A 22420-nucleotide genomic window follows, 5' to 3' on the forward strand; every position below is an offset into this window, starting at 1 on the left:
TATGTTCTACCATAAGCAAATTTCTAGAATTACAACCTAATGTCATATTAATTTTACACTAATAATTATGTCTGATGAATGTTGTTTAGGAATTGGTATAGGGTAAAATAATAATATCATAAAGTAAAGAACACATTAGAAGTTTTTTGTGATTTTTTATTGGATATTTTATTTACATTTGGGATGTTACTCCCTTAACCCCCCCCACCCGCCCAGGAACTCCCTATCCCATCCCCCCTCCTCCTGCTTCTCTACGGATACACCCCTACCTCACCCCCCACTCCCACCCTCGAATTCCTCCACACGCGGCGTCCAGCCTTCATGGGATCAAGGATCTCCTCACCCACCTATGCCCTACATGGCCATCCTCCCCTACATATACAGCTGGAGCCATGAATCCCTCCCTAAGTGCTCCCAGGCTGGTGGTTTAGACCCAGGGAGCTCTGGTTGGTTGGTATTGTTGTTCTCCTCACGGGGCCACAAACCCTTTCAGCTCCTACAGTCTTCTCTCTAACCTCTCTTTTGGGAACCCCATGATCAACTCAATGGTTAGCTGTGAGCATCCGCCTCTGAATATGTCAAACTCTGGTAGACCTCTAAGAAGACAGCTATATCAGGCTCCTGTCAGCATGCACTTCCTGACATCCACATCAGCCTCTGCCTTTGGTGACTGCACATGGGGTAGATACCCAGGTGGAATGGTCTCCAGATGGCCTCTCCTTCAGTTTCTGTCCCACACTTTGTCTCCATATTTGCTCCCTTGAGCATTTTGTTACTCCTTCTAAGGACTGAAGAGCCCCACTTGGTCTTCCTTCTTCATGAGCTTCATGTGGTCTGTGAGTTGAATCTTGGGTATTTCAAGTTTCTGGGCTAATATCCAATAATCAGTGAGTGAATACCATGTATGTTTTTTTGTTATCGGGTTACCTCACTCAGGATGATATTTTCTAGTTTCATCCATTTACCTAAGAATATACTTAGGGACTTACTAATAAAAAATTATCATGAGACATGTACACCTGCTGTATACTTCAATGCTTGGAACATCAAATTAGAAATGCAGATATCGGGGTTATATTATTTAGGAGACAAGAGATGTTTCTATAATGTTTCTACAATGTTTCTTTTCTTTTTTCTAGAAAAAGAAAGAAGAATGGCAATTTCATAAAACATGTAGCTTGTCTGCTCTACCTGAAGCATGGAATTGCATTATTATTTTATTTTTAAGCACAATATGATACAAGATTTATTTTAAGTTTTGTAAATATCATTGAGATTGTTACAGCGATATGAGCTTCAATTAAAATACTAAACTTTAAAAACTACAAATAGACTGCATGGTCGTCTGGTGCCCCCACCGCCTGCATCACCGCAGCGCTCTGCGACTTCCATGCCGCGGCCACGCCTGTGCTGCCTCTGTATCGCCTGTATGATTAGGCCACAATCTTCAATGAGTAGACATATTCCTTTCTGTGATGTTCTCAGTCACACATTTATGGGGTTTCTGAAGGGCAGTGGAGATTACTGCCAGGCACAGCACGACCTCTATGCAGACAAGTGAACTGTAGAAATTCACTACTACTCCACCAAGAAGCCCCCATAAGAGTGGATAACCAGGACACAGGCGTGTTGAATTGAAATCTGCAGAGCATTTACAAGAGCTCATAACTGGATGGGGTAAACCTCGGTATCACTGGGTTGAAGAATCACCGCTTCTTGTTAGGTTCATTTCATTGCCCGTTTCTCCCAATTCATACTCAAAGCACTGATAATTTCAAGTGGAGTATATTGAATATTGAAGTAGACTTCAGATTGTTTTTTGTTTTTTGGGGTTTTTTTGTTTTGAATCATTTCTGTATTCAATTTTTTTTAATTCTTTCATAGCCCTTTTGGGTGTTTTTTTAAACTAAATTAACATGGCTCGAATGAACCGCACTGTTCCTGGGGAAGTCACATACAAGAACATGAGATTTCTTATTACACACAATCCAATCAATGCAACCTTAAACAAATTTATAGAGGAACTTAAGAAGTATGGAGTTGCCACAATAGTAAGTGTATGTGAAGCAACTTACGACACTACTCTTGTGGAGAAAGAAGGCATTCATGTTCTTGACTGTCCTTTTGATGATGGTGCACTACCATCCAACCAGATTGTTGATGACTGGTTAAGTCTTGTGAAGATTAAGTTTCGTGAAGAACCTGGCTGCTGTATTGCTGTCCATTGTGCCGCAGGCCTTGGCAGAGCTCCGGTGCTTGTTGCCCTAGCATTAATTGAAGGTGGAGTGAAATATGAAGATGCAGTACAATTCATAAGACAAAAGCGGCGCGGAGCTTTTAACAGCAAGCAACTTTTGTATCTGGAGAAGTACCGTCCAAAAATGCGGCTCCACCTCAAGGATTCCAATGGTCATAGAAACAACCGTTGTATTCAATAAAACTGGGGGCGGGGGGGTGATGCCATTGCCTTGGAAGTGGAAATTCAGATGGGACCTGATTTGTTATGCATAATTACCCAATGTCTCGGCTTACGGAATAAGTTTGCTGAAGCTCCACAGGAATATTGAAACACAGTAAAACAAGGCCACAAGCTTGACAGAATTGCAACCTCTATATTTGGGCTATGATCAACATGTTTGGACACTTAGGGAACGATTTTTGCTGGTCAGCATTTAAAATGTGCTTATTATTTGTACCAGTTGACCTTTCCTAAAATAAGGTATTGCGTTATCTCATTAAATGTACACCTGTGCCAGAATATTATTAGTTGATAAGGAATTTAGAAGGATTAGGTGCCAAAATACCCAGCAAAACACCTGAATATTTTTAGCATCATACAGACCACAATTGCAGGAACTAAGATCTCTCTGGACCTTCCATGGTGTATTCCTTGAGTTATTTCAAACTCTGCAGGGCTTCTCTTGTTATCTGCCTGATCACTCTGTTTACATCTCCCACATTTACACCAGAAAACATCAGGTTTGCTAGCCATCTTTTTTTGTTTGTTTGTTTGTTTTAAAAACAAAACAAAACAAAAAAACCCTAAGTCTTGCTGATTATTTCATGTCTCTGTCTTTATGTTTTGCTGTCTTGGGAAACCTCCTTTTGAAAATCAAGTTTGTTACAGAAGCACATATCTTGAATAATGTCTCTAGACAAAAAAAAAGCCTTATAGTTAATTTAGTGTTTGCTCTCAGAGGTGTTTGTAATCTAACAGGGAGGGCCTGAAAAAGAAAGGAGAGGAAGCTATTAAATATTTTTAGTAATATGTTGCCTTTGTCTTGTGCAGAACATGTAGCGTATGCTCTTTAAGTTGGTAAATATTTTTAAGACATAGAGACACATTGTTGTAGCTATCCAATTCTTAATCAAAATTTCTGAAATTCTTGTGTTTTCCATGCCTATCAGAAGTTTTCCAACTTGTTTGAATTATGGTTTCCTCTTCTCTTCCCAATCTCTTGCAAAAAAGAAAAAAGTGGTATCTGCTAATGAACTGAGCAGAAATGATTTTTAAGCCTTTTGACTTACGTAACTTAATAATTGGATACTTGATCATTTGTTTTATTATGTAATTGATAAAATGGTGATGTGTATTAATGTTAGTTCAACCATATATTTATACTGTCTGGGAATGTATGGCTATACTTACGTGGGAGAAATAGTTTGTCAGTGTTCACCAGCTTGTAAAAACCTAGTGCGAGAGCTTCAACATCTAAATAAATGATGAAACGCTAAAAAAAAACTACAAATAAAAGAGTAGATGTGTTGCTTCACAATGAAATGCCAGTACTCTGAGAGAAACAAACATATCCAAGCAGAACATGAAGTAAATGATTGGTAAATCCCAAAATATTTGTGCCACTATAGTACCAATTGTCATGTATAAACGTAACTTTTATTCATCAGATTTAAATGTCATCTTGGATGTTTACCTAGGCCTAGTCCTGGAAGCTTCAAGCCCCCATACAATCTAATCTAACCCTAGAATGTCTTCAGCCTCTGAGACTTACTGTTGAATAAGCTCACTCGATTTCTAGTTCCTTCTGAAGTCTGGCTGGCTGGTTCAACTCAGCTCTTCTGGCTCAAACCCCTCTCCATGCTGACTGATTCAATCTGGCTTCTTTCAGTTTGTTACTAAATTACTCTGCTTGACTGTGAACTAACTGGCAATTTTTTCTAATCTAACTTCTTCGTTTATTGTTGTTTATTATTATTATTAATTGTTTATTTTATTTATTTGCATTTCAAATGTCACCACCCTTCCCCGTCTCCTCTCTACAAACCTCCCATTCCAACTCCCCTCCCCTTTGCCTCTAACAGAGTGTTCTCCCTTTCACCTACCCCCTCTGTCCTCATTGTCTAGTTTCATCTGCCTTTGTTGAGTTGCACTAAACTGCATGAACTCACGAAGAAACTCAAGTCCATTACACTGCATTCACTGAACTGACTCATGCTAACTGAACTGAACTGAACTGAACTGAACTGAACTGAGCTGACTTCCAACTCCCTTCTCTCTCCCTTTACTGCTCTTAAATATTCTCCCTTTCATCTGTTTTCGTAAGAGTTGGGCGTATCCTATCTCTGACTCAAATCTTTCTCTGAGTTGCCACTTTGTCCCTCAATTAGATATCACTTTCAAACTGCTTCTTTCTACACACTAAACTTACCTACATTGTTTGGTATTAAAGGTGTGTTTTAAGGGCGAGCATGTTTGTATTCCAGCTGGAGCAGGCATGTCTTGACAAGCCAGCCATAATTATGCTCACAGAATTCCTAGGTGGACAAAACTATTAGTTACTTCTCTTACTTTACTTAATTCTTCCTGCTCTGTTATTCATCTCCTAAAGCCCCACAACATTCTGCAGGGGTTCAATCTGTCACCGGAGATATATCCCATTAACCTTTACTAGTCCCCCAAATTGTATGGAGACTCCAATTTAAACACACACACATCTAAAGATGCAAGGCTAGCATTGACACGTGAGAAAGAACTGTTGTAGAAATTTTCAATCCTGACTCAGGGACCCTGTCTTTGACCATTTAGTACTGAGACAGAGGATGCACACAACCTTTATATTTACAATAAGCCTTAAACAGCACAAGAGCTGGGCAGATACCTACCCTCTATGCTATTATTTCCTATTAATAACACCGAATTATGATTTACTACTTACTATGTTTCATCTGGGCTGCTCTTAATGCCAATTGGCCAGCTAATTGGAGTTTCCATGACTCACCTAACCCACGGTGGCATCTCCTTCCTTCTTCACCTTCAACTTATCCTTGTTCTTCTCTTTCAACCCTAGGCCCAGAAACCTAAACCAGATCTATGTCTCTTTTGCCTAGCTATTGGCTATTGGCACCTTTACCAATCAGAAATAACTTGGTGGCAATGTCATATAGCTTCTACGTGTGAACTCTTTTGTCTCAGGGGAAACCAGTCTTGAAGAACCAATATTACCCTTAGAATACAAGCAGCATCAGGACAACACACTACAGAGAACATGAAACATTTGTCTTTCTGGCTCCAAATCAGTACAATTAGAATTCTGGCTTTGGATAAGTTGTTTGAAAGTTAATATAATGACGGCTTTGTTTTCTTGACTTTCTGTTCTTTGATAAGCATCCCAATATGTCCTTTATTCTAATTTTATCAAACCTGTAAAACTTATCAAATTATATTCTAGGAAAATCATATAAAGTAAAATGATAATGTTCCTACTTTAAATTAGAATTGACTCTGAATACTTGTCAGTTCCTCTGTCTCTATCAATAATCATGCTGAGCTTGTTTCTGGCTTCTTCAAATTCCCTACCCACCATTCTTTTTATTTTCAAAAGCATCTGACTGCAGAAAATACTCTTCCTACCATTCTTCTAATATTAAAATCTTGTTTACATTCTTAAAATTTAAGATGTCCTTGTCCCAGATTTTCAGACCTAGCCACATTCACTATGTATTCTCATTTCAAATTTCTTCATATATACATACTTTTACATATGAATTGATGAGTTGATTCTGAAGTGGAACTGTATTCATGGTATAATGGTTTGAATGCTAATGACGCCCATAGGTTCATATAAATAAGTTCTTGGTTTCCAGTTGATGAAATTGTTTCGGAAAGACTAGGAGATACAGCCTTGAAGGTGTTGCAGTGAGGGTGAGATTTTAGATTACAAAAGACTATATCATTCCCAATTGCCTCTCTCTACCTCCCACCCATATGTAAAGATGTAAGCTATCAGTATTCTAACCCTCTAATTATAAGCCTCCAATAAAGTATTCTACAAGTTGAATTGGCTAGTTGTCTATTCGCAGCAGTAGAAAAGTAACTAAAATTCATGTTGAAATGAAGAACTTAAAAGATATTAGTTTCATAATTAATATATTGAATGAACCCACAAACAACAATAGAGACCCACAAACAACAATCAATGACCTATATAAACCACTATTTTGCTTGTATAGATAAAAGGAATTATTAAGAATGTGAAATATTTACAAGTAGTTTTTGTTCATACTAGACCTTTTTAAAAAATCATTATTTCAAACTTAAAGAAACATATTTCTTTTCCAGCACTAACAATGAAATGTGCCAGAATGCCTTCAAGTATTAAGGAATGAAGCACTCTTAAGTAGATATAGAGTTTTTGAGAATTAGGATGCACTTGAAGTTTATGGTACAAGGAACAATATGGTGTTAGTGGAATAAAAGTCAATGTGATAAAATTTAGTCACCAAGGAATCATTTGAAGGCATCTGAACAAAGATCACATTTTTTCATTCGTTATGTGCTTCATACATGTTTTAATTGTATCATTGGCTGAGTTTTTTTCTGAACTATTTGAAAAATTTGATATTTTTTGTAGGTTAATTAAATGTAGTGTCTTTTTGTAGTGCAAAAACATGACTACTTATTATAGATTACAACAATTAGTAATCCTGTAAGAGGGAGACAAGTCATTCATTTTCTCTACTATAAAAGAGCTAAGATTCTAAGTTCATACAAACAAGTCCCATGAGCCCATTTGCATGCCACTGTGACTCTTGGGACAAGTGAAGTCCGTGTAAACATCATTGTTTGGCTAGAGCAAGTATTTGTCTTTAATGCCGAAACCACATGTCTTGCTCTTACATTATGAATTTGTACATAACCAACTTTTAGTTAGCAATTACAATAAAATCTCAGACTTCAAAGTTATTACTACATCTTGTTAAAGAATGAAATGTTTCTAGACACAAAGAAAGGGAGACTGTTGGGAGCATGTGCCACATCTGGTAACAATCAAATGGTATTTTACAAAGTATTCACTTATATTAGTTTGAAATTTTAATAAGAAAGACTAAGAAGAGGAAGGGAGAAAAGTAGTAAGGAGAGGACACATAAAAAAGGAAGTGCTTTTAATAAATAGTTACAATAAGTGCTTTCCTATCATTTAATGTATGTGGTTTTGAGTTTATATTTGCTTAAAATATTGTGATAACACAACATGCTAGGTGCAAAAATTTCAATTCTGGGCTCACTACACTTTTTTCCTCTCACCTTGATGGAGATCAGAGGTTTATTCTAGTATCAAATGTGAGTGACCATGGCTTGGGAACACAGATTTACACTACTCTACTTTCTACATTTTGCTCTTCATTCCTTTTACTTTACTTCATTACAATTAACAAGATTGACCCAGATACCCACTCCAACAATAAATGAATTTCTATTTTCCCATTTGTTAACAGACCTACTCAGTCTCTCTGTAGGCACATAAGATTTGCAACGTCATATTGTCTGTTTGTGTGTTTGTTATTCCAAGATTCTAAAGACATTCTCCTTTAGGTAAGTATCCAAATCAAGAGATTTACTAAAAATCAAAAGATTTCATTTTCGAATGAAAATGTAAAGAAAATGAAAAAATGTCTCATTTGTTTAAATCATATCATATATGGGAAATATGTTAAGATGAGCAGCAATATTATACTTTTGCTAACATTTTATGGCTCTATTGATTAGACTGGAAACTGTCTTAAATGAGGCATTTTGGATTTCCCATGTCAAATGCAGCATTTCAAAAGATGTCTGAACGAATTTCCTCTGAAAAGTAAAGAAGATGATTGAAAAGAATAATGAGTATATTCATGTGCAAAGTTTCATACCGAGTCATTTCAAATTCTGTGGTGTTTTGAGCTTACTTTTTTCTTTTTAAAAAATATTTCTTGGCTAACATTCATTAACTATACCCCTGCTGATAGCAGAAAAAGATGTAACAGACATTCTCTCTCTCTGAGTGAGAAAGAATACAACAGAGTTAAAATAGCCCTGAACTAGTGATACAAAAATATATTTTTTCCATGTCTACTGCTTATTAAAGTCACATTACCAAATGAGATGTACATTAATATGCTCTATAAATACATTTGCACTTACCTATTAAATAGTTGAAATAAATATACAAGGGTGTAAATGTGTGAATATGAAAGGCAATTTTATGTAGTTATTTTTGTATAAATGCATAGTAAACTCACATATATTAATATATATGACACATATTTGTACTATTATAACCTGCAAAAGTCAATACTAAATTCATTATCAACACGTGGATTCTAGTTTCCATCATTTATAATCATATGTTGAAGAACCTCAATGACATATGTAAAGAAACTATTTAAAATCTGCCTTGAGATAAGAGTTCGTGACTTTTTTTAGATTTTTGGGGAAGGATAACATAGGGTCTCATCATATTCTATAATAATCATTGCCAACTATACTTTTATCATTAAAATTCCTGTAAGTCTATATATATTATATTTAATCTACAGCTATATTTCTCCTTTGATCTCTCATCAAAGATTTGCTTCTACATGTACCATTTAGTTCTCATCGAAAAAGTATATTTCCTTCATCTTTTATCCTTTTGTCCTCTGCTGGAAATTACTTCCTCTCTACTGTTTCTTCCTCTTATACTGTTACCACTGCATGGTTCCAGCTTTTAAAATGAAGTTCTTTTTTTAATTCACAATCTTTGTTTTCTTCTATCACAGTCTTGTGAAAGACTTCACAGTCTTCCAAAGGGAACATTTCACATCTCTACCAGCAATTCATGAATCACAGTGAACTAGCAAATACTCCAACACTGATGTACAAAAAGATGATTTTTGTGTTCTGTGGGTTTTATGTTTATTTATCCTAAGCTTGAAGTAGTATTAAGCCTTCTTCTTATACATTCTGCATCCATAGAAACAAGGAGGAGTGTGCACCTTCCTGGTTATTCTCACTTTTGATACTAGGCTATATTCTGATTTCTTCATGTGAAAGATTTTTGTTGGTGGTGGGTTTTTTTTGTTTGTTTTGTTTTGTTCTGTTCTGTTTTGTTCTGTTCTGTTTTGTTTTGTTTTGTTTTGTTTCGGTTTGGTTCGGTTCGGTTCGGTTTGGTTTGGTTTGATTTGCTTTGTTCTTTTTTCTTTTCTTTGCTTTGCTTTTTTTCTTAACTAATTCTTTAGGGAACGATACAGAAAATCAGAAAATCAACCTCTTGTATTTTGGAAATGGCTTTTTACTACTAAATCTCCTCACTGTCCAGACCATTCGGTAAAGTTCCCAATTCTAGTGGGTATATGTTCTATAGTGTAGTAAATACCTCCACTGGATTTCCTAGAAATATTGAGTACATCAGTTCTGAAGTCCCACCAATCATTTTCTCTTTGCATCTGCTGTTCTAGAATATATATTTTTAATTTCTAAGAAGAAATTTGACTGACTAAATTGTACTCTGCGCCATGTTCCTAGAGTAGCCTGGTTAAATCCTGCCCGTGACTTTTCCTTTTTATTTATCATGTACACCTATTGTTCTTTCCATTTATACCTCAACTCAAAGTTCACCTAAATAATCTATTATATTCAGTGTTATACGAAATCTGCTTATTATTTACCCTGCCTCTCTTCATACAATTTATTTCCCCATTTCCATTAAACTCATCCACATAGAACACAACTTTATCTTGATTCCTTGGATGTAACGATGCCTCCTATCTTCTACTTACTTTGAGTAAGTAGAATTAAATTAAATTAAATTAATTAAATTATTCTTCTTTAGTCATCTTAAACAATTGCTTTACTGTATGGTCCATAGCTAAGCATCCTGCTACATCACCTTCAAATTGATTTCATGTTCTAATAGAATAAATTTTGATGATATAGTTTGCTATTAAATGTATCCCATACATTCTGTATGGTGCTAATGGAAGACAATAGAGCCATTAGAAAGTAAAACTTACTGGGAATGTTCCATTATGTGGGGAATGCCTCTAGAAAGAAAGCTAGGACCTAGGTCTCTATTTTTCTCTCTGCTTTTTATCCACCGTAATGTGAGTTGTTGTCTCTGCCATGATGTTTTTCTTTTATAACAAATCAACAGGGGCAAATGTAAGCTTACTCAAACCTTGATTCAAAGACCTGTTTCCTTTATTATAAAATACCTAGTATCTTATTAAAACAATGAATAATATTTTTCTTCTATATGTCCTTATCAATGTGTAAATACACACACACACACACACACACACACCCCTGTAAGATTCCTAATCAGCTTTGTATGGAGAGGTAGGAAGGTTTCCTTTATTCTCAAATAATACTACAGTTTACTGTGACTTGTCATACATAAGTTGTGAACTCTCATACATAAGCTTTCATTTATGTTCTTGCAACTTCTTCCATAAAATGAGGATGCTACTCTTTTTTTTTGCATTCCTATGGCTAGAGAAGCAGAGACTCTGAAAAACTTCTATTGTATATAAATAAATGAATTAGCATTTATTTTTATGAAGAATAATGTGAATCACTGCTAGTGATAAAAAGAAGTGAGCCATCATCAAAATATACTCTGATAAATTTTCATGGATAGTTGTAAGCATTCTACTGACTGAGTTCTTGCAGATGGGTGGAACTTGAGACTGCCTTCCAGTTTGTTTGTTTTTGTCTTTGCATTAAGAAAATACTTTATTTACATTTCAAATTTTAAACAGGATTACTGGTTCTGATCTGTGATAAATCCAAGTCCTGGATCCCATACTGTAGAGACAGGGAAGCAAACAAAGAGGCCAGTCCAGCTTGTCAGACTCAGTGGAGAATGTCACCCCAAAACAGCAGAGGGCCTGGTTCCATCTTGTCTAGATTACATTTCCCCACACTGTGAAATCACCACTGGCAGTTTGGGCTTCTTGTTGGGGCCTGTGGGAACATTCTCGGTCTTCCTCATCACTAGAAGTCCATCAAAGATTTTTCCAAACACTACATGCTTTCCATCTAGCCAATCCCACTTAGAACACGTGATAAAGAACTGGCAGCCATTTGTACTGGGACCAACCACTGTTTGCCATAGAAAGCAGGCCTGGAGCCGAGTGTCTAAGTTTAAAATTTTTGTCTGCAAATGGTCCCCGGTAAATACTGGCGACTCCAGTACCATCGCCATTAACAAAATCTCCACTGAATCATTAAATCCTTTATAACCCTGTGGAAGTTGCTACCTTTGTATCCTATCAGAACACCATCTTTTCTGAACTCTCCAGTGCAGAATTGCCTAAAGTTCTCTGCCGTCTTAGGCACCACGTCTGCAAAGAGCTCGATCTTCATGCGACAAACTTCCTGGCCGCCAAAGAAGACCACTGGATTGACTGGACTTGAATTTGCCACTGCCATGGCTTTGACTCGGAAGTAGATGCCTTCCAGTTATATCTGTCACATTGCCTATGATAAAATTATCACGTAAGTTAGTTTCTGAATTAAAACATGACCTTCGACTGTAGGTTTTGTTGAAAACATAAACAATCCTCATCCTATCTAAACAATCATATTTCTACCTTTATATTCGATGCCACTATGGATGTCACTGTTTTCTCTTATGGAAGTAGTGTTTGTGAGGTATTTTTCATCTGTCTAGGTAGGTTTAAAAAAGTTGAGTCTACCATAAAAATATCAGAGTTTAATATTGAATTCTTTTTCTCAAAGAATAAATGGCAATTTATTATTTGTGACAAGCATATTCAAATTAGCATATTTCCCTTTCTAAAGAACAGAGGCTTGTCACAGTCCAATATTCTTTAATCAGTCAGTTGATTTCCTGGTGAGAATAGAATTTGTTTTAAAGTATCTATATTCTAAAAGATCTTGTATGTCTTGTAGACATGGTGAAATCTTTTCCTCTCTCTTGAGTCTGAAACCCTGAAATTTAAATCTTATTATAGTCTTCATATTGTGGTAGCTATTGTGGAAAAATAGAGGTTTGTAACACTGCCTGGGGTTTAAAGGCAGTTGAAAGAGTGCAAAAGTCAACACTTCCAGTTATCTTTCAAATAAAGTACATAATACATAGTAACAAGTGAGCCTAGACATGTTAGGCAGGGACATTTTACATGCATTCTCAAATGGTATCCTAAGAACATTGCCCTTAAATAGAACCCATGGAGAGTTCCCTGAAGGTGAGAGGCATGCGTTCTAGAAAATGTAATTAGACAGTTGAAGGTTAAAGCACAGGCAGGAGGATCGTTGTCAGAGTGTATCTTTCCATAAAATTGATACAAAGCAATCTAGTGATTCCAAATTTCAAACAAAAACCCACACAGGCAGAAAATGCTATTGTAAAACGTCATGTATAATGATTTCATTAGAGAGTATAGTCAACTCCTTAAACATCATGATTTACAGAAATTACCGTATTTAAGGTGTACTGGAAAGCTCAAATATTACACATAAGAATCGTTACACTAGATGTCTAACAGTAAATCACTATCATTTGAAAGAACAAATGCACAAATGTGTGGATGGAAAGTGGTTCTGCAAATATATCCCAAGTTTTAAAAATGTGATGTGAACCTAAGGAAAAATAAATTCATAATTTGAAGGAAAATCTTTCAATTACTTTTCTTCCAATTCTTTTTGTTGGTAATATGTATAGTAATACATTGTTTATCTGTTGAAATATTTGATTTTCAAAGTGCCGTAAGATATGAACCACTTCTGTGTTGGAGGATAGCCTTCTGTCCATGGCTATACCTTATTTACAGCAATGGGAGCATCAAGTCTTCTTCTCCTGACAACTGCCCTGCCATCTGGGAGCAGAGCTAATAATAGCTCCTTAGAAATTCCCTGAAGCCATTGTCCTGAGAATAAACTTCCTCAGTGCCCTGGTTACAGGTGGTGTGCATGCTCCTACAATGGAAGACTGAATTCTGAAAGGTTTAGGGTCTGAGATAGAATTAAAAAGGGCAGAGACAAGATCTTTGGGTGAAAATATGAATATTCCATCTTATTTCAGAGTCCAAAGCTCAAAATGTGTTCTGACATTTAGCCCTGTAGATCCTCTGAGACGGAGCATTTAAATGTCTTTGGAACTCCAGGGTGGTACTAAGCACCATCTAGTCTTCTACCACAAGACATAAATGCCTCTTTTCAAGCTAACAAAAAGGCACTCTGACTCTTACCTTTAGCCTTTAATTGCTGGTCCTCAGCTTTTCATTATCCCTGCAAGCTATGAAGGCGGCAGCCAATGCCACTAATTTGGGAGGTTTTGTTCCCTTGTATTTTTCAGATGCCTGAATTGTCTCACTTTCAGCAGCTCTCTCCTCCTCAGGAATGTATTTTTCAAGGTTACTAATTTTGAAGCGTTTCTCACTTGTACTGTAAACCTTCCCCAGGTACATGTCATATGGTAAACTCACTGCATTATATCAAGATCATATGTTCTAGGTTGTGTGGGGTTGCCTTGACTCATCCTGCGGTCTGTGCATATTTATAAATAGTATTTTCTTTCATTCTGAAGACCCTATACATGCATAAGAAACTTACAGTCATTTGGATTTACATACTTAGCTGTGTTTATTAGTCTCACTACTGTCACAAAACATCTGAAAAGGTACCTTAAAGGAAAAACGTTGTATTTTGGCAGAAAGGTTCAGTCAGATTTCAGCCCATTGATGTAAGAAAGGCTTGGTCAAGAGATTGTTGATGGCTTCTCACATGGGCAAAGAGGCTACAACCCAAAACAGAGGCCACCCATTCAGCAAGACATTGCTTTCCAAAAATTCTGTAACTTCCATAAATAGACCAGCAGGTTGTGGAGGACATTTCCAATACAAACCGTAGCAGCCACCATCTCTGTACACTTTCCTCTTAATGTAGATCTATGCTTTTAACACTCCTGCTGACAATGCTATTATTCAAAGTACGTTCCATGTCAGAAAAAAGCGTTTTAGAAATGTCTCATGTCATTCATTCCAAGCAACCATAGTTCTCCTGAGCATGTAAATCCATCATCCTACTATGGAAAACATCCACTTGGCATCTTCAGTTTGACATTGGAGTAGAACGTCAGACTCCTTTATAATTATAGACTTTTACACACGACCAATATTGCATATAGGAGACTACTTGTACAACCATTCCTTAGCCTCTTATATGTGAATGAAGGATTTAGTTTCAAGCTGTTTATGCCTTTATCGTTACTTCCCATGGATGACATAAATCCCAAGTCATCATGCTAGGACATTCCTAATTTTGATAATCTCTGAAATTCCAATTAAAGTCTTCATTGTAATGTTTGCTGTTCTCATTTCCTTTGCCTTTACCCAGAGCATGTGATGAGTCATGGAAAGGAGAGGTTGAAGGATTTGAAAGGAAAGTGGTTTAACATGTATTTATATCTTTCTATGGTGTCTTCCTTTGAGACATGTGTGGAATAGGACATGAACGTCTATGTAAGTAACCAATCATAAAATCATGCCCACAAAATTCAGTAAACCAGAGTACTTCTATGTTCTCTATGGTAAATAAAGTGTCACATGATAGAACAGTTGAGGCAATTACTAGTAGTGGTGGTAGTACAATTCCTAGTTTCTAATTTCATGCCATTTTTATAAGGATTTTTTTTTGATTAGTAGCTGAAGTGGAGTGTATCTGCGACATAAAAGCTATAGTTTCATATTAGCACAAAGCGGATTTTAGAAGACTTTCAGCATAAAAAAAGTGTAAAACAGATCTTTATGACCATGTGAGGCAAAGTCTTTAAAATTTCCTATGGAGAAAATAGTCATTTGAGTTTCATTGCTTTCAGCTGTTTGCTTTTTACTGCTCGTTTAAAGTCCTTGTAGCCCTTTGACTTTCTTTAAACCAGCAGAGAGATTTTATAGCACGTAAAAAAAAAATAACTTGCTGATTTGATTAGGTACTGCTACCCACAAGGAGCTGTCAGAATACTAGGTAGGCAGGAGAGCATCCCCAAATATCCAGGCTACACTGAAATTCTCCTTGGAAAGCCCTTAGGTGCTTCTGACATCATTTTGTCATTCTGTCATTATCTGCTTTTAATACAAGAAATTGAAATGTCCACTGTATAAGTGCTTCGTTTTAGTGCATTTACCATGTAGAAAACATCACTTAGGGTGCAAGTAGAAAGTGTGCTGAGATTCACAATTGCATGCAAAGCAACAAGAATAATCAAATTTGACTCATTAACATTTCTCTACCAAATACTCACCAATAATATATCTTTCAAAGAGCTTAAAATGTAATTTGTTTTTATTCATATTGAAAATGTTCAGACAATATTATTTAAGCAATGAAAAAATTTCAACATTCTGTGTATTTATATGATAGTCAAAGGCTGTGTAAAAGTATGTACATTGGCAACAATCCCTCTTGTCATGAAATAGAAAAAAAACGAAATGGTACATAAATAGTATAATTTAATCTAGCACATTATAGATTCTCCAGAAAAGTCAATCTTAGATAAAAAGAGTCTATTACCACAAATGTTTTGCTCCATATGTTTCTTGTAGCTTTGGCTTATGAGAAATTATTTGGGGAATAAATGGGCAAAATTTTCCAGATAATTGCTGCTTTCTTCATTATGCAAAGACTAGCAGAAAAAGACTGATTTTATTATGTATAATTAAAGCACTTTTAGTCACCTTTGCACCATTGTGACCAAAATACCTAATAAAACAATTTAAAGGATGTTTGTTTTGACTGCTCATTTCTGACTGGTCCAGTCCATCATGGCAGAAGACATTGAGGACTTCATGGTTGTGTGAGTATATGATTCAGGGTTGTTCACTGGAGACTTTCTTAGGGTTATTATTGCTGTGATGGAATACCATGAGCAAAGCAATTTGAGGAGTGTTGTAACAGGATCCAAGAATGGAGCACTGTGAGAAAAATTCTAAGTACTTGTGAGAAAGCTCCAAGAGAGTCTGACTTTAGTTTCTTTAAAAACCACAAAATTGTTCTTGGAATGTTCTTTCATGCTTCCCCAGATGTCGAAGATAGGAGTAAGTCTATTTCATGTTATTCATTACATTATTGTTATTACATTATTATTATTATTATTACTATATGGCTGATAGAAAAATGTGTTTTTATACCTGCAGCTGTCTAACATGTGATTGCATGTTTTACTTGTGATTGTTTACTCGTGTGATTCTTTATAATGTTTAATGTATCATCTGTCTGTTGTTCTAAATAAAGTTGGTTATTGTATAAGATTTTACTCTGCCTTGATTATCAGCTCCAGTCTTCCAAGTTCCAGGACCATTAGAGAGAAAAGCAGGGGAGGAAATGGTTTATTTCATTCACAGTTTCATGTAACAGTTCAACAAAAAGCAGCATGAACAGGAACTCACACAGGGCAAGAACCTAGAGGCAGGAGTTGATGCAGAGGCCATGGAGGGGTGCTGCTTACTGGCTTGCCTAGCATGACCTACTCAGCCTGCTTTCATATAGAACCCAGTCTAAGGATGGCACTAACCACAGTGGACTGGGCCCTCCCTTATCAATCATAATTAAGAAAGTCCCTCACATCCAGATTTTATAGAGGCAGTTGAAGCTCTCTCCTCTCTGATGACTCTATTTTTTGACAAATTGACAGAAAACTGGCCAGTAGGACATGGTAACAGAACAGGAAGCTGAGACAAATATCAGAGGCAAGGCTAAGGCTATATAACCGTCAAAGCCCAGTCCCTAGTGATGTAAGTCCAGGATTGAGGTTCCACCCCCTTGTGGCTCCACATTGTCCAGAATTAGCATCAACAGCTGGGAAACAAGTGTTCACAATGTGGCCTTGTGGGAGCTAGTTAACACTGGAAATGTAACAAGCCTCTTCCAGAAATAAAGGGAATCATCATTTACACTATGTAGAAGTTCATCTTAGAAACTGTGATAGACTATTTTAGGAACCACTAATTACTCTCATTAATTTTACCCAAATTTAGATTTCTGAAATTATAAATAATGTAAATTTGGCTGCTTTTTTGTTGTTTTGCCATAATAATTGTCAAAATAATATGTACTAAAAATAAATTACTACTTAATCTAGCTTCATTATTAATCATCAGCTATCTAGTACAAACTGATTGATGTACTAGAGAGCACTGACTTGTATTTCTTGTGTGTGTGTGTGAGACTTATCATTATAGGCAGATTGTTCCGGCAAATCATTTATCCTTATACATATAAGCAAATATAAATAAAATTTAGATACTTATATTGGTATTCTTATTTTGCATCTAACAGAAATAATTGTCTTTATTATAACTAGAAAAGCATTGGCCATTTACCTCCATGTATTTTTCAGTATAGAAATGTTCTTACAAAAACTGAAGGTTATGTTCCAAGTTAGAGTCACATTTAATTCAGGTCTAATGCTCCTCATTTGTTCCTTTGCTTTGCATCTGCAATTCTTCTATCTCTAGTTTTACTTATAGACCTTCAGAGAGATTATTTTCCCTGCAGCCTTCTGACTTTGTTATAACTACCATGGAGCAAGAAATACAAATGAACTTTAAGGTGGAGAATAATTTCTTAAAGCAAACTTGAACTCATACAGAGACTGCAACCTGATGCAAATGTTAAGAGCCCCCAGAGAAAACGAACATGTGGAATTATCATTACATTCCTGGGAATGTGGAAACATGCCTATACATGCCAAGGCAAGCTGTCTGGCAGACACGGTTTTATTTTTATAAATGTTATAACTCTTGCTTAAGACTCAACTGTTTCAAGACCTAGATTCCTTCTGATCCCACAGTGAAAGTATTGGTTTGTGCCCCTTAAAAACAGGATATTATTCAGAAAAGTTAAAGGGGGATAATCAGCTAGTTAATTCGGGTAAATACATTTGCCTTCATAAACAGACAGTAAGAAACAGTCTCAGTTTAATCTCCATCTAGGTATGTGGGAGTGTCCCGAGAGTTAAGAGTGGGATCCAAGTCTCAGAATGAGAATAGGGACAGAGAAAGAGACAAGCAACCAATGGGATCTCTGCTGGGGCAGCGCTGCTACCCTTTCTCCATCAGAACAACCAGATTTTTCCATTGCATACATGGAAATATTTTCAAATGAACCGAAGCGTCACTCTTAGAAATACAATCTTCAGACTTCTGCATCGCATAAATGAAATGGATACGGAACAGTGTTTGAAAGTAATATCCTGTTCATAGGATCTTTTTCTTTCCATGTTTGAAAAAGAATGCTTTTCATGACAGTCATACTCCTAGTGTTTTTTTAAACTCTTATCCACATGTTTATTCAGCTTACATAAATAGTTCCTATTTTCTCATAATATGAAGTTTTATATGTATGAAGTATTTGGATGTGTGCATTATATGTACTTGTTCATGTGTAAGTGGACATGTTTATGTGTGGAGGCCAAAAGTTGACTTTGAGTCACTCTCCACTTTTGTTGAACATCATTCTGAATTTGCTGCTCATTGATCAGGCTAGGGAGATTCAGCAATGAGTTTCAATGATCCAGCTGTTTGTGTTGCACCTAATAACATGGTTGTGCTTACACGCCACAACACCCAGCTTTTACATGGATGCTTGGAAACAGAACTCATGTGTCCTCGACTGTAATAACAAACACTTTACCAATTGAGCTACCCCCTCAGCCCCAGCTTACTAATTATTAATAGCATAATCAATAGTTATTAGTATAGAAAATATATATCCTAATGAACAACTGAAGACTGTGTTAGTCATCAAGCAATAAAACAGGATAAACAGAATATTTTAGAAGTGTGGAAATTTTTCATCTTGAAGCTACATGGGAATTTAATTCCAATATCTACACTTGGCCTTAGTATCCAAGTAACACAGCTAATATAGATGCTATAGTAATGGAAACAAAGAAATAGAAACCTGTTTTAGCTGCTGTCTCTGTACAACTTTCAATTCTATTAACACTGACACAACACCACTTTTAAGTTTTGGCATCATCTCTTTTAGTTTTTTTTTCTTGTTTTCATCATTTACTTCCACCTCTTAACTCTCTTTCTTTCTGCCATTCTTTCTTTTCCTACCACCCTTCCTCTGCCCCTCACTTTGTTTCTTTCTTGCTTTCTTCTTCTTCTTCTTCTTCTTCTTCTTCTTCTTCTTCTTCTTCTTCTTCTTCTTCTTCTTCTTTTTCTCCTTCTCCTCCTCCTTTTCCTTCTCCTCCTCCTCCTCCTCCTCCTCCTCCTCCTCCTTCTTCTTCTTCTTCTCCTTCTCCTTCTCCTTCTCCTTCTCCTTCTCCTCCTCCTCCTCCTTTTCCTTCTCCTCCTTCTCCTTCTACTTTTTCCTCTTCCTCTTCTCTCTCTCCCTCCTTCTCTCTCCCCCCTTTCCACCCCCCCATGTTGCCTTTAATTTTAAAGTAAGTACTCCACTCTTAAGATTTTGTGGATGAAGGTCACTTTAGTAATAGATATATATGATTTAAATTCAATATTTTAAAGAAACTTTGGACATGCTCTTGATCACATCTATTCTAGCATTACTTTGCTACCAATGCCCTAAACTCCTCCTCTGTTCATTGCAAATACTGTCTCTTGTCTGACACTCAAATTACCACATGCCATATAGCTTGGTCTTGAAATCCAGACTGAGGTAGCAAGGGGGTGAAATAAAGGTAACACATGAAGATAGAAAAGCTGGGATTGGGTGGACTGGGCATGATGGAGCACACCTACTATGACAGAACAGGAACCCTCAGCACATTTACTAAATGAAATAGAGTGGAAGTGCTTAACTAGTCTCTGTCAGAGATATTTGTAGGTGAACAGCCACAGGGTATAGGCGGGTGGGAGGATAAAACTACATTTTTGCATAGTTTTTGAACACACTTTGTCAATCATTCATAAACAATTGTATTTGCACACACTGTCAACATCCACAGTTGGACAGGAGAGGGTCTTTGCAAATTCTAAGCAGGAACAATATCCATGTCAATAATACACATCTCATCAGGACTTTGTATACTTTTTCATATGCAGGCAAGACTTTCTCAGCTCCCCTTAGGGACTCATTCAAATTTTACCCTATGCTATGATTATCTGAATTCTTATCATATCATTAAATGAAGAATACATATTTCCATATCTCCATACTACCTCTGCAGTATTCTAGATGTCTAGACAACATGAAACATAAAATTATAACTTTTGAAGTAGTTTACTTTTCTTTGCCAACAAACAAAACTCAATCACAAAGCTCTCTGTGAGTCTGGAAAGATTGCTTAGAGGTTAAGAGCACACAGAGGACCCAGGTTCAATTCCCAGCACCCACATCTCTATATCTCTAATTCCAAGAAATTGGACACCCTCACACTGACAAATGTGTAGGCAAGACATCGATGCACAGAAAAGGAAAATAATTTATTTTAAAAAGAGGCTCTATGTAAATGTTAGTAACACATTATGATAATTCAGTATTATCCTTAAGTGTTTTATACAACATTAAGCAGAAAGAAATGGTTGTTCAGTAAATCATATATGACAGTTGAACCATATGGTAGGCCTCTCCAGCTTGTGAGTGAGCACACCAAGCCAGCATTTATCTCCATACAGTGCACTGAACATTCCTCTACTGCCCCATTAAGTCTAGTGGGATGATTCTGACCTGGAATGCCTCATAAAGGTCATGTCTTCAAGGTTTAATTTCTAGCTCGGCATTGATAGGAGTTGGGAAACACTTTACTTGGGAAGATCATGAGGCCCGTGCTTTCGAAGAAGCTATTAGGACTGAACTCTCCCCTCTTAGCAGCCATCATATGAAGGGCTGTGCTCTACTTCTGGCTCCCTGACATGAGGTGTTGCTTCACTACAAGCTCCAAAGCAACCCATCCATCTGACAATGAAGTGAGGTATTTAAAACCATGATCACAAGCAAATATTTTCTTTTTTGAAATAGACTATCTCAGCTACTTGTTGTTGTAGATGAAGCTAAATAAACAAACAAATAAACAAACAAATACTATAATATAATAAAGCACTACCTAAGTGTTCTAAAAATATGGAGCATAATTTTACTAGCCAACATTCTGTTCAATTGATAGACTAAGTTTGCCAATACTCTACAGAGGCATGCAGCTTAGGCCTGACAACCCCACCAGGAAGCTGACTTGAATGACTTCTCCTAGCTCTTTTTCCCACCAACGCAGTTCGTTTGCATAATTGGAACCCTCCCCCTAACCTCCAGCACTCTCTGTACTTAAAATCAAACTGCCTTCTCTCAATAGCTGAACAGGCAAAATCAAGATAAAGTTGGCAAAGCCTCAGAAAAGCAGATGAAGTCAAGGGTTTTCCATCTCCCACTATGGCTGGCTAAAATGTCTCTGAGTCTGGGTTTCCACCCAGTCTTTAAGGAGATTTTAGCACAATGCCCAACACAGTCAAGGGTCTCCCTTTAATTTTTACTGTTTCCAGTTTGGGTAAAACAGAATCACCTGAAATGAAATTAGGATACAGGATTCAACCTACTGAAGAGTTTGCAGTGAGAATCCCACTGCAACCTGCCTTCCATTTAATGTCCCAATTATAAATTCTAGTTGGCATTTACTAATTTACTTATGTAGTTATTTGTGCAAGTTATCCTTCAAAAGGATTTGACGTAGAAAGACTTTGCTACCTTCTCATAATTACTACTTAAGAAAATTAGATAAAGTTCAAAAAACAACTTTTGATATATGAGAAGGTAGCTTTTTTTATTAATAGAAGAGGATTTCATACTATAAAATGAATTCCCTTTCTGTTTTCCCTGTCATGCATACCCAATAGATTGTGCTACAGTTTATTATGGGCACATTCTTAAAATCTAATAGCTTTATACAGTTATGTGATATACATCCAAAACCTCTCATAATGTACTATCATTCACTTCTACCTCTTTACAGTACTTTGTTATTTCTGTTTAATGTATTTTTTCCATCTCATTAATTTTCACAGCTAGCTTCATCCTTCTACCATTAAGAGCAGTTAAAGTGTCCTGTTTTTTCTGGCCATAACTCTTCATATATAAAATGCAAAAAAAAAGAAAGAAAGAAAAGAAAAGAAAAAATGTACATTTACAGGCATCCAGTGTCCATGGAGAACCACAAATCTGGTGCGTTTCATGCCATCTGTTTTC

The 22420-nt window shown here is 36.4% G+C and overlaps 2 pseudogenes; one reads left to right on the forward strand and one right to left on the reverse strand.

Moving 5' to 3' along the window:
- The first annotated feature begins 1916 nt into the window (after positions 1–1916).
- LOC114617961 lies at positions 1917–2438 on the forward strand (annotated as a pseudogene).
- Positions 2439–11073: 8635 nt separating this feature from the next.
- Positions 11074–11689, reverse strand: LOC114617825 (annotated as a pseudogene).
- Between the last annotated feature and the right edge of the window lie 10731 nt (positions 11690–22420).

This window comes from Grammomys surdaster, unplaced genomic scaffold, assembly GCF_004785775.1.
Source record: "Grammomys surdaster isolate TR1022 unplaced genomic scaffold, NIH_TR_1.0 139, whole genome shotgun sequence".
NCBI classification, from domain to species: domain Eukaryota; kingdom Metazoa; phylum Chordata; class Mammalia; order Rodentia; family Muridae; genus Grammomys; species Grammomys surdaster.